Here is a 13762-nt window from a genome sequence, read left to right on the forward strand (position 1 = left end):
AATGTGGATGCCCAGTAAAATAAAAGCAATGCGTGGTGTTGAAAAAAAAAATTGTAAAAGCAGAGACAACTCCATTTACAAATATGTTTATGATAGCTTTATTTGCATTAACGTATGTTGAAAGCAATAATAAAGAAATGGAGAGATGTCTTAGCAGTTCAGGGGGTCTGCTGCTGTTCCAGTGAATTTGCCTTTGGTCATCCGCACCCATCTTGGGAGGCTCACAATGCTTGTAACTCGAGCGCCAGGGAATCTATGCCTTCTTCTGGTCTCTATGGTTTACTCATGTACAATATACATACATATACACATATTTTTAAGAAGAAAAAATTTAATTTCTGGGGATGAGGGACAGTTTAGTGGGCACAGCACTGATGAACAAAATGAGGACCTTCATTCAAATCCCCAGTATCCACATACAATCTGGGCATGGCTTCTCCTTTCTACAACCTAGGCGTTGGTGGATGGAGACAGGTGTATCCTAAGACCTAGCTGGCAGCCTAGTTTATCCAAAAAGTGTGACCTTCCAGGTCAGCTCATAAAACTGTTTATCATTTTCCTTCTATATTCCTGTATTTTCAAATTGCTTTATTATAATTATTATCATAGGAGATGAAATGTTGATTCCAATATCTTGTAATGGGAGAAGACTATTGTCATTTAGGTGTGTGTTCTACTTCCCAGACATGCTGGCTAGTTTCTTGAGGGCAAGAATTGTGAAACTGACTTCTTTGGATCATAATATGTACCATTATTCCTGAATTAAAGTGCCCCACTAACACTTTTCCAAGCCACAAATAACTGCCAGGTTTTTCATCCTCAATCCAAATAAAAAGAGATTTTTCTCAAACTATTTTGTTTTTAAATCATACTCAAAAGCTTCTTTATGAGTACTGAATTAAGATTCTAAAAATTAGGCTGTTGTAAGCAGTTTTGGAAAAGAATTAATAAAAAGTCGGTTTATGAAAACTGTGGGAATAGCCTGTATAAAATCTGGCAGCGTCTGCTCCAGGAAGAGGGCCCGCTTCCAAAGAGGAAGTCTCTGTCTGTTTTCCTCATGGAAAAGAATAGCATCTCCTTTCATGAGAAACTAAAGCGTGCGGTGCGAAGGGCTGACTGCTTTCTACTGAAAACCCCATGTGGACCAGGGTGGAGAGCAGCACATGGTGGCAGATCCTTCTCCACTTGGTCCCATCTGTTTAGTGGCACTGTGCCTACCCGCCAGATGGTGTGCTGGCTTCCCAGGGACAAAGGCGCCAAAAGATAGCTTTAGAAGACAGTGTTACTACCACCCCTTTGGGTTTCCTGCCTTGGTAATAACTCAGCAGTGTTGGTGACCCTGTCACACTGCACATAGATTTTTACAGTTTCAAGAAACCCAGTGCTTTCTGAGTCCTTTTGGCGGGCTGCTGGTTGGAGTCCGATCTTTTAGGTGCCTTCAGACGAATACCAATGCAAGAGAAAGAAAGACTGAGACCACCTAAACAGCTGAAGTAGAAAACACCCACAGCATCTGCCTGATGACCCTCTGGGTCATCTGACTGTCAAATGAACAAGGGGAGGTGGGTGTTGGCTGCGAAGCACTCTTTCCATGAAATTAATTAATTAATTAATTAATAAGTGGTTCGATTTACTCAGGGAAGCTGGTCTCTAAAGTTGGGGTGCAACTCAGATTGTTTCCCTCTGATAATACAGGCCCTGGATTGGATCCCTAGCACCACACAAAGAACTATAAGAAGGGACAGAAAATGGGGAGGGGGGTGTCATGTACACTAAGAGAAACTCTGTGTGAAGTGCATTCGTCCGTGGCTTGTGTTCAGTCAGGATTAGGGGACACAATATGGAAAGCAGAAGAAGAGGAGAGCAGCTCTCCAGCATCAGACTGTATGCTGTGCAGTGGAGACAGTTCCCAAGTGTGCAAGCCTGGGTGGCAGGCTTACTGTGTCATAGACACGAAAGGGAGCGGCAACAGCCTTAGGAGTGGAAGACTCCATCTGCAGATCTGTTCCCCGGCACTCCCAAAGTCGCAAGTACCAGTGTCGGTTGTTGGAACGTTCTTATCAGCAGCTCCCACATCCTAACTTCCTTCTAAAGGCATTGTCAGTCCATCACCTTTCCTGTCCAGAGTTTCCCAGCTGAATACAAATTGTTTCTGTTGAAATTAAAAAAAATGAAGACAAATCCTTTACACAAATTTAGAATCAAAACATAAGCTACAGATGCCACTCCATTTTTTAAAAAATTTTTTTTATTAGGTATTTTCCCCATTTACATTTCCAATGCTATCCCAAAAGTCCCCCATACCCACCCCCCACTCCCCTACCCACCCACTCCCCCTTTTTGGCCCTGGCGTTCCCCTGTACTGGGGCATATAAAGTTTGTGTGTCCAATGGGCCTCTCTTTCCAGTGATGGCTGACTAGGCCATCTTTCGATACATATGCAGCTAGAGACAAGAGCTCCGGGGTACTGGTTAGTTCATATTGTTGTTCCACCTATAGGGTTGCAGTTCCCTTTAGTTCCTTGGGTGCTTTCTCTAGCTCCTCCATTGGGGGTCCTGTGATCCATCCAATAGCTGACTGTGAGCATCCACTTCTGTGTTTGCTAGGCCCTGGTATAGTCTCACAAGAGACAGCTATATCTGGGTCCTTTCAGCAAAATCACCACCCCGTTTTTAACAGTCTCCCTATAGTGAAATGGTTGGCCCAGAACTCTCTATATAGACCAGAGTGGTCTTGAACTCACAGTGATACTACTGTCTTTGTGCCCCTGATTTTGCAAATAAAGGCATACACAGCCTCATCTGTCCTAACTCTTTATTTATATGACAAGAAAAACTTCAAAGATGAATCGGAAAATATATCAGGAACCAGTTGTATGGATGTTTTGAAGGCACAGAAGTAGTTGTTTATGTGAGATGTAAACACTGGGTTCCACAGGAGAGAAATGTTACATTTAGCCTTTCAGGGCTTCTGGGTTCCCATTACATAGAAAAAAAAGTCATGAAGTCAAGCCCAAGTGTATTCTGGAAGGTAGTAATTCATCCCTCAGGACAGGCTTGTTAGTGAGATGCCCCATTGTGTCTGAGAAAGAATATGCCACACTCTCTATTGACATGTTTCCAAATTCTGAGTACATTGAAGCACATACTCACGAGTTACATACACAGCGCTCCTCCCCCAAACCCAAACAATACACAGTTTTGCCATTGCTCTTGGTTGGTCATCAGAACTTGATCATAAAACTCTTTTGTTCAAGACAGCACGCACTCTGGCCATGGGACTTAGAGAAATCAAGCTGGTACAAACTTGGAAGCCTCTTCCTACCTAGCCGGCTTTCACAGCACCAGATGGCGCTGCACAGGCTTCTACAGGAGAAAGCCATGAACAGTCTTAGCCAGCTCACTATCTTGCAAATTATAATAACAGCCATCTAGCTAAGGTATACACCTGTGTCTTAGTTAGGGCTTCACTGCTGTGAAAGGACAATATGACCAAGGCAACTCTTTCAAAGGACAACATTTAACTGGGGCTTGCTTACAGGTTCAGAGGTTCAGTCCAATCTCATCATGGCAGAAAACATGGCAGAGTGCAGGCAGACACAGTGCTAGAAGAGCTGAGAGTTCTACATCTTGATCCACATGCAGCAGAAGGGATCAGCTGTCTTTGACACGCAGCAAGGAAAAGGCTCTAATTCCACACAGGGCAGAGCTTAGGCATAGGAGATCTCAAGGCCCACCCCTACAATGACACACTTCCTCCAACAAGGCTACACCTACTTGTAGAAGGCCACACCTCTTAATAGTGCCACTCCCTGTGGGTCAAGCATTGAAACACAGAGTCTATGGGAGCCAAATCTATTCAAATCACGACACCCTGGGTGCGATAGAGACATGAAATTAACCAATTATTTTTCTGATTTGATGTAAGCCCCATGCCACAGAAGGGAACTCATGCCTGTTTTTTTTAAATCTGATCCCCCAACTAATCGCCGAGGAACTCACAGTTCTGAGATGAACCTACTACCTCTTTGCTAGCTGAACAGTTTCAAACTGCCTTCTAAATATGTATTCCTATACTCACAGATTAGAACATCTCTCCATTATCATCAGAGAAGCGTGTTTGTACAATGTACAGCTCATAACAGGGCTCACTGAGTGAAAACCAGGACATGACCATTTTAAGGGATGGGTGAGGCTTTTATTGTAGATAAGAGGGAGAGAACCAACAGATGCATTTGGAAGAGTTCAGACTGAACATGGCCAGCAGAACAGACCAGGCTGAGAGAAGTGGGGTGGGGGCAAGAGAAGGAGAGAAGAAAAGGGGGTATAAGAGAGGGGACCAGGAGAGGGAGAAGAACCAAGAGGCTAAGGAAATCAAGAGGACGAAGAGAACCAAGAGAGCTTGTGGCCAGAATGGCTTGGTTATATAAATAAAAGAGAAGCTTGGAGAAGGGAAGGGGAACTCAGAGTCCAGAGAGGTTTAATGTGGGGGTTGGGAGGTGAGAATGGCTGAGAGGAACCAGGACTCTGTAACAGACACTCAAGGTGCTAAGAGATCCTGGTGGCCAGCATCCAGTTTCATATGCTAATCAGCATTCCAGTTGGCTATTTATCCTGATTTTCTTTGGGACCTAGCACTCCCAGCTAGTCAAAAGGCAGGGAATAACTGTCTATGGAGTGCTCAGCCATACATCAGCTATTGATATATGCTGATCCCCATGGCTCAGGAAACACCACAGAAAATGTAAGAGCCAAAGGGAGATGAGAACCAGGGTTAAACAGCGTCTTATGGTCATGACAGGACACCAGCACCCAGGAACTCACAACAGCTGTGGATGACTGACCAGTAAACATTCCAGTAAAGATGGGGGTGAGTTCATGAAGCCTCACTCCTAGCTGAGGAGTGACTACGTTGACTATGGATGGCAGCTGAGAGGAGGAGAATCAGTTTTCTTAATGATTTAGTGGCTGGTGCTATGACCATGCCTATATGGGTAGCACTAATTGAACTAAGTGGGGAAAAGAAAAAGAAAACATGAGTCAATCTGTGAAGAGTTTTGTGAGGAGTAAGAGCTAAATATGTTTTAAATACGTATGTATGAAATTCTTAAGGAATAAATGAAAACATTAAAAGAGAATTCCAGTACAATTAATGACTGCTTAAAGATTTCACATACAGAAACACGACTTCTTTTATATAAAGATGCTTTTAAGAACATCAGGTGGCAGGGGCTGGAGAAATGGCACAGAGGTTTACTACACAGACTTTCCTTTCAGAGGTCCTGAGTTCAATTCCCAGCCACCATATGGTGGCTCACAACCAACTATAATGGGATCTGATGCCCTCTTGTGGTGTGTCTGAAAACAGCTACAATATACTTACATAAACTAACTAAATAAATATATTAAAAAAAAAGAGAGAGAACAACAGGTAGCAATAAATGATAAGTAAAGACTTTCTAGCTATAAACCTACACTTTTTGAGGAGTCTCACAAGATCTGCATTCACAGTAAAAAATGTGCCTCAATACCCTTGAGCATTAGTTGTACCTGATCAATTGTAATCCTGTTCAAGGCACCTTCAGAGGCTCACCTATCAAAAGGAGGGAAATGTTTCATAGCAACTGAGACATAACTTGCTTGAGAGTCACCAAAATGACATGTTACTATGCCCCACAAACATGCTTCTCCCTTGATAAACGCATATCCACACTTGGGTGTTCCTTATCCTTTCGATCAACCTTCATGCATAAATGTTTGTTAAGCTTTCTATCTGATCAAGGGGCAGGGGCTGAGGGCATCACCTCTATGCCCAGCCACCCTATGGCCTATGGCAGATGAGTCAGCTCTCCCACACTCGTGCCATCAGATAAGGCTTACCCATACCCTCACCATCAGGGCTAGCTCCATTGTGCTGCCTTGGGATGGATTGCTTAAACCCAGTGCAGAATCAATAATGACTGATGAAGAAGGTGGGTCAATGAAGATGTGAAGCACAAACAAATTCCATTCTGATTTTGGAAAAAAAAAACAACATTCAAAAGAGACCAAATTTTAAATATTAGAAAGCAGTTACTATGTAGGCATATTTATATTTAAATGCATGCCACTTTTTAAGAATATTTATTCTCCATAAAAGTGATATCATTGGAATAAAATATTTATTCCCACCCTTGTATGAGGAATTTCAGCATCATTTCTTCTATTCCCAAGGGAGGTAAAGTTTCATCAGACAGGACTGCCTAACTCTGTACAAGATCATCTAAAATAAAACAATAGCAAAAACAAAACAAAACATAATGAAAGATAATACTCCAGAGAAGACATTATAAATTAAATCAAGCTAGGTCTTTTTCCATATAAACATTTTTCTGCCTTCTTGGGACTCTAGTTCATGGCAAATGCAAGTTCCCTAATGAGGCTACACTGAAATATTCACAGAACAATGCTAAACATTTCTTTTTGTGTTTCTTTTAGTCTTTCAGATTTAAGATAAAATATATATATAATCTTTCCCACTGGGCTGGATTTCTCTTCAACCCGAGTGGACGATAAATTCCTTCCTGGAAAGGCAATTGCTTGCCCTTGACTCACTTCTCCGTTGTTATAATCATTTGTGAAAGAGATTAAGAAACACCTTTGACACTGGCCTGTGGCTTTCAGATTGCTATGTAGCTATTCTTCTCCACCCTGAAATCTGAATGAATGAGCTACTAGCTTGCTGGAAGAAAAGAAATCCACATGTCAGCAAGCAAGCAAGCAAGCAAGCAAGCAAAGGAAAGGGGCTGGGGGACTGTTGGAAAGAGCAGTAGACTGTAATCTAGTTAGTAAATAATACTGCAAACCAGGGTACAGTGTAAGTGAAAAGAACAAATTGATTGGCCTGAGGAGATTTCATAAAAATTTTGGCATTGCACAGTGGGAAAAACTGCCTTGCCTATTCACATCAGCTAAAGCATTTCTTGCTACATTTTTTTTTTAAGAACAAAAATTAGAGCAAAGTGGAAGGTTTCTGAGCAGAGTTCTAATGGACTTGTTTGCTGTGTGATTCATTGCTTCACCCTATGTAAAAGCATTCTTTTCGGACGCCAGGGAACCAGGTAAATTACCTAATTCACCTCAGCAAATTTTCATGTGCAAAGAAAACAAGACAGAACATTTCTTAAGAACCACCAATATTTATTTCCATTTGTCCAGCAATGTAAGTTGATTTGCTTATTAAACTACTTCAATTTCAAAATATTCATATTAGCTTAAAATGTATAGAAATAAATCCTACAATCCAACACCTAAAAACACTGAACATTGTGATGGTCTTATAAATAATTTTAGTGTCTACCTATGCAAAGAACAAGCATGCATATATAAGCCCATGTCAGCAACCATGAAATATAAGAAATAGAACATAGTGTATCCACTAGTTTTATTTGGATGCTCCCAAATTCCTTCTGTGCCAGGAAATGGCCTCCATGCAAAACACTAATGTGGATACCCATACATGTGGGCATACACATGTGTATGTAATAGATCTGACATACAGACATGTGCTCCCAGAAGTTCCGAGGAATCTCACCTAGAGAATCTCCTTGTTATTAAGGGAACTGGGGTTTCCTGTCAGGATTCTTAGTCCCCTTAATTAAAAAAAAAACTAAGATCAGATTTAGAAGGAAGCTTGAGAACAATTTATAGAATGTAAAAGAACCCCTCGTCTCAACCTCAAGCATGCAAGCTGTAGAACTCAGTAGCTGTCTGGAGGAGGAGGACAGGAGAAAGAAATGAAGGCTTACACTCTTGATTTAGGCTCAGAGGTTTGATGACCAACCACAGGGCAAAAAGAAGGTAGCTTCAGAGAAAGAATTAAGACGCCCAAAGTGCCAGAGGAGGCACACTTATACTTTGGCCAAAATATGAAAGAGAAGACAAAGGAAAAGTTAGTCCTTTCCAAGTCGGAATTCTGAACAGTGAAAAGACCTAACAGAACTTTCTGGTAGCAGGGATACTAGGAAGGAAAACGTGTGCTTTTTCACTAAGGGAAAAATTCATCTTTTTAGCAAGGCTTTAAATGTATCTGTCCTTTTGAGAGTCAGTCTCTAAGCCAGGTGATTGACAGTTCCAGCTAGATTAATTTGTAAGGGAAGAAATAATGGTGTGTTATATCCCCCACCAAAGTCATAAGTAAATACTATTCATTTGACCAGGAAAAGATAGCTTTGCCCAAGTAGACCTAGACAGAGTCCTGATTGAGGCTACGGTAACACATATATGGATATATCCTCTATGTTTGAATTACAAGTTGAAAACAGAAATTGACATTAAGGCTTCTGAAAAAATTATGGGCCTTGTTTTGAAAGTAAAAATGACTCTTATTTTAAAATGTACTCAATACAAATTGAAAAATAATGAAAAGAAAAAAATTAAAATTCAAAGTCTGGAATTTGATCATTCTTTTTCTTTTTTTTTTATATATATTTTTATTACATATTTTCCTCAATTACATTTCCAATACTATCCCAAAAGTCCCCCATAGCGCCCCCCACTTCCCTACCCACCCATTCCCATTCTTTTGGCCCTGGCATTCCCCTATATTGGGGCATATAAAGTTTGCAAGTCCAATGGGCCTCTCTTTCCATTGATGGCCGACTAGGCCATCTTTCGATACATATGCAGCTAGAGACAAGAGCTCCAGGGTTCTGGTTAGTACATCATGTTGTTCCAACAATAGGGTTGCAGATCCCTTTAGCTCCTTGGGTACTTTCTCTAGCTTCTCCATTGGGAGCCCTGTGATACATCCAATAGCTGACTGTGAACATCCACTCCTGTGTTTGCTAGGCCCCGGCATCGTCTCACAAGAGACAGCTATATTTGGGTCCTTTCAGCAAAATCTTGCTAGTGTATGCAATGGTGTCAGCGTTTAGAAGCTGATTATGGGACGGATCCCTGGATACAGCAGTCTCTAAATGGTCCATCCTTTCATCACAGCTACGAACTTTGTCTCTGTAACTCCTTCCCTGGGTGTTTTGTTCCCAATTCTAAGAAGGTGCACAGTGTCCACACTTTGGTCTTCATTCTTCTTGAGTTTCATGCGTTTATCAAATTGTATCTTATATCTTGGGTATCCTAAGTTTTGGGCTAATATCCACTTATCAATGAATACATATTGTGTGAGTTCTTTTGTGATTGTGTTACTTCACTCAAGATGATGCCCTCCAGGTCCATCCATTTGGCTAGGAATTTCATAAATTCATTCTTTTTAATAGCTGAGTAGTACTCCATTGTGTAAATGTACCATAATTTCTGTATCCATTCCTCTGTTGAGGGACATCTGGGTTCTTTCCAGCTTCTGGCTATTATAAATAGGGCTGCTATGAACATAGTGGAGCATGTGTCCTTTTTACCGGTTGGGACATCTTCTGGATATATGCCCAGGAGAGGTATTGCTGGATCCTCCGGTAGTACTATGTCCAATTTTCTGAGGAACCGCCAGACTGATTTCCAGAGTGGTTGTACAAGCTTGCAATCCCACCAACAATGGAGGAGTGTTCCTCTTTCTCCACATCCTCGCCAGCATCTGCTGTCACCTGAATTTTTGATCTTAGCCATTCTGACTGGTGTGAGGTGGAATCTCAGGGTTGTTTTGATTTGCATTTCCCTGATGATTAAGGATGTTGAACATTTTTTCAGGTGCTTCTCTGCCATTCGGTATTCCTCAGGTGAGAATTCTTTGTTCAGTTCTGAGCCCCATTTTTTAATGGGGTTATTTGACTTTCTGGAGTCCACCTTCTTGAGTTCTTTATATATATTGGATATTAGTCCCTTATCTGATTTAGGATAGGTGAAGATCCTTTCCCAATCTGTTGGTGGTTTTTTTTGTCTTATTGATGGTGTCTTTAGCCTTGCAGAAGCTTTGTAGTTTCATGAGGTCCCACTTGTCAATTCTCGATCTTACAGCACAAGCCATTACTGTTCTATTCAGGAATTTTTCCCCTGTGCCCATATCTTCAAGGCTTTTCCCCACTTTCTCCTCTATAAGTTTCAGTGTCTCTGGTTTTATGTAAAGTTCCTTGATCCACTTAGACTTGACCTTAGTACAAGGAGATAGGAATGGATCGATTCGCATTCTTCTACATGTTAACAACCAGTTATGCCAGCACCATTTGTTGAAAATGCTGTCTTTCTTCCACTGGATGTTTTTAGCTCCCTTGTCGAAGATCAAGTGACCATAGGTGTGTGGGTTCATTTCTGGGTCTTCAATTCTATTCCATTGGTCTATTTGTCTGTCACTATACCAGTACCATGCAGTTTTTATCACAATTGCTCTGTAGTAGAGCTTTAGGTCCGGCATGGTGATTTCACCAGAGGTTCTTTTATCCTTGAGAAGAGTTTTTGCTATCCTAGGTTTTTTGTTATTCCAGATGAATTTGCAGATTGCACTTTCTAATTCGTTGAAGAATTGATTTGGAATTTTGATGGGGATTGCATTGAATCTGTAGATTGCTTTTGGCAAGATAGCCATTTTTACAATGTTGATCCTGCCAATCCATGAGCATGGGAGATCTTTCCATCTTCTGAGATCTTCTAGAATTTCTTTCTTCAGAGACTTGAAGTTTTTATTATACAGATCTTTCACTTCCTTAGTTAGAGTCACGCCAAGATATTTTATATTATTTGTGACTATTGAGAAGGGTGTTGTTTCCCTAATTTCTTTCTCAGCCTGTTTATTCTTTGTGTAGAGAAAGGCCATTGATTTGTTTGAGTTAATTTTATATCCAGCTACTTCACCGAAGCTGTTTATCAGGCTTAGGAGTTCTCTGGTGGAATTTTTAGGGTCACTTATATATACTATCATATCATCTGCAAAGAGTGATATTTTGACTTCATCTTTTCCAATTTGTATCCCTTTGATCTCCTTTTGTTGTCGAATTGCTCTGGCTAGGACTTCAAGTACAATGTTGAATAGGTATGGAGAAAGTGGACAGCCTTGTCTAGTCCCTGATTTTAGAGGGATTGCTTCAAGCTTCTGACCATTTACTTTGATGTTGGCTACTGGTTTGCTGTAGATTGCTTTTATCATGTTTAGGTATGGGCCTTGAATTCCTGATCTTTCCAAGACTTTTATCATGAATGGGTGTTGGATCTTGTCAAATGCTTTTTCCGCATCTAAGGAGATGACCATGTGGTTTTTGTCTTTGAGTTTGTTTATATACTGGATTACGTTGATGGATTTCCGTATATTGAACCATCCCTGCATCCCTGGGATGAAACCTACTTGGTCAGGATGGATGATTGTTTTGATGGCCAGATCAGCACCGGGGTAGCGGGAGCGCAGGGTTGCCAGATCATTCTTTTTCTATTCAGAACATTTACAATAACATTTGTTCTATTTTTATTGTTTTAAATAGCCCTGATAGCTATATAATTTTCAGTTTCAAAAACCTTCATGTTATTTGATCATATTTTCTTGTTTCTAAGTTCCCTTTGATCTGGTTTGGATATTTTTCTCTCACCATGGCCAAACATTATGATGCACACTTGTAATGATAGCTTCTGGGAAGGAAGCTACAGCAGGAGAATTGCCTCAAATTTCACGACCAGACAGAGCTACACAGTGAGGCCTATCTCAAAATAAAAATAAATAATTTTGCAGCATGGTATAATCTCCCCAGAGTATTACCCTATTGAATTTATTATTTTCCAAATGGCTGTATTAGCGAGGTTATATTATCTTTATTATCTAGTGTATAACCTAGAGTTTCCACACAATCCCCACCAAAATTCTAACAGCATTTTTCATACTATTGGAAAAAGATTTTTGAAAATTTACATAAAAGCACAAAAGACCCATAAACAGCCAAATCAATGATAGGCATAAAGAACACTGTTGGAGTTATAATACCTGATTGCAAGTGATATTAAACCATAGCAACAAAAACTGTATTGTACTGAGAATACAATGGGGTGGAGTAATATTGGATAGAGTGGGATAGAAAAGAATAGGGCTCAGAAATTACAGAGCATAACTACAGCCACCCAATCACAGACGCACACCGGGGAAAAGGTATCTTCATCACCAAATGGTCCTGGAAAAACCAGGTACCCATATATGAGAGAGTTACGCTATATCTACAGTTCTCACCCTGAGCCCCACCTCCCAACCACCTACCCCAAAACAACTCAAGACAACTCAAAGGCCTTACTAAAACAAAAAAAAAAAAAATCTCAGATCTGAAGTCGCTAGAGGAAATAGCACCCAGTGTTTTCCCACTTGCTCTTGAAGCTTATGCACTGCCTATATCTTGTTTAAGTATGGTGAGGTTTTTGTTTTCTTTTGAGTTCTTAATCATTCTTTTTCTTTGGAGAATTCTTGTCTTATTCTGGGAGTATATGGCCATATTATAATTTTAAATATGCATTTTCCATTTTTATAATTATTATTGACCATACTTCTTGCATAGCCTCCTCAAGCTTGGAGGCCATGGGTGAGTAGTAGAAGTGACTTGCCAATAAGAACTCACCTGCAGCTATTACTGTCTGTGATCGTGATTACTATATGCTGACACATTTTGACTTTCAATAGCCAGTTCTTGGCTCAAAATTTTGCCATTTGAATCTATGGTCTAGGCTATGGTAACAGTAACTTTTGAAAGCACATCGGCCTTAAAACATATATCAGGTTCTTATTATCTATACTAATTTTGCTTTTACTTAGTCACTGTTTGGAGAGCCTTCATATAAAGTGTATGATTTAGGGCTCTGACCTATTTTCTTTTGTTTGCTTAATGGTAAAACAAATGCTAACCCTTCCTCATTGTTGTTCGGTGAGAAAGAGGAATTGCAGTAGCTGGTGACTAACTTGCTTGTCTGAAAGACCTTTCATCTTGTAACAAGCAGGTGGCTTTCAGGTGTGGTCATATAGCTGGCTGGTGTTAATAATCTGTCCAGACATCTATGCAAATATTACTTCAGACAGAGAGGCTTTATAAACACCATACATGCATATCCTCCTCGCTCTCAGCCTAGAGGACCATGATAAAGCTCCTAGTTGGTTGGAAATCTCTTGAGAGCCTCCTTCCTTTTGGACACTACTTTCTCTTAAACCCTTGCATGGTTGAAATGATGAGTATTTTCTTCCCTATCTCTTTAAAGTTTATTTTATAGAGATAACTTTATTCTTCAGACATAGATACCTTTGTTTTTCATGTGATATAGGAAAGAAGATTCTTCATACCTCTCATGGTTAATACATCATTTTATGAAGATTTACAATGACCTACGTTAAGTTATGATGAGGTATTTAATTGTAATTGATGAGCCAAAGGAGACTAACACTTTGATAGCTGGACTTTGATAGTCAGTCTCAGGAGAAGTAAGTGGCCAATTAAAAGAATAGACCCTGATGGTTAGCTTTCATAATGTAATCTAATGGTTTTTAGCAAGGCAGAGGGAGTGAGAAAGATGGGCAAGGCCTGTCAGAAACATGTTTGCCATGCTCCAGCTGGCTAGCACCCCTTTTTAAAAGGAATATATGAAAACTTTAAAATTGTAGACAAGACAGGTGGAGAGAAATAGCTTTAATCGTTAAAAAAATGTTAGACCGTGAAAGGGGCACTTGATGTGGTGCCCTTTCCAGAGAGCTGCAGAGGCAGGGCCTGAAAGGACTGGAGTCCCTACAGTGAACTTGGCAGGCCACTGCATCAAGGAAGGTAAAGCCTAACTAACAATCAAGACCCCAAGATGTTGGTATCAGAGCCTGGAGACAGCAACTA

General features: G+C 40.5%; 1 pseudogene; it reads right to left on the reverse strand.

Moving 5' to 3' along the window:
• The window catches only part of LOC147005924 (uncharacterized), a 41553-nt pseudogene extending 35644 nt beyond the window's left edge, over window positions 1-5909 (reverse strand).
• Window positions 5910-13762: the final 7853 nt, after the last annotated feature.

The sequence above is a fragment of the Mus caroli genome, unplaced genomic scaffold (genome assembly GCF_978045245.1).
Source record: "Mus caroli unplaced genomic scaffold, Mus_caroli_1 scaffold_2, whole genome shotgun sequence".
In the NCBI taxonomy this organism is placed as follows: Eukaryota; Metazoa; Chordata; class Mammalia; order Rodentia; family Muridae; genus Mus; species Mus caroli.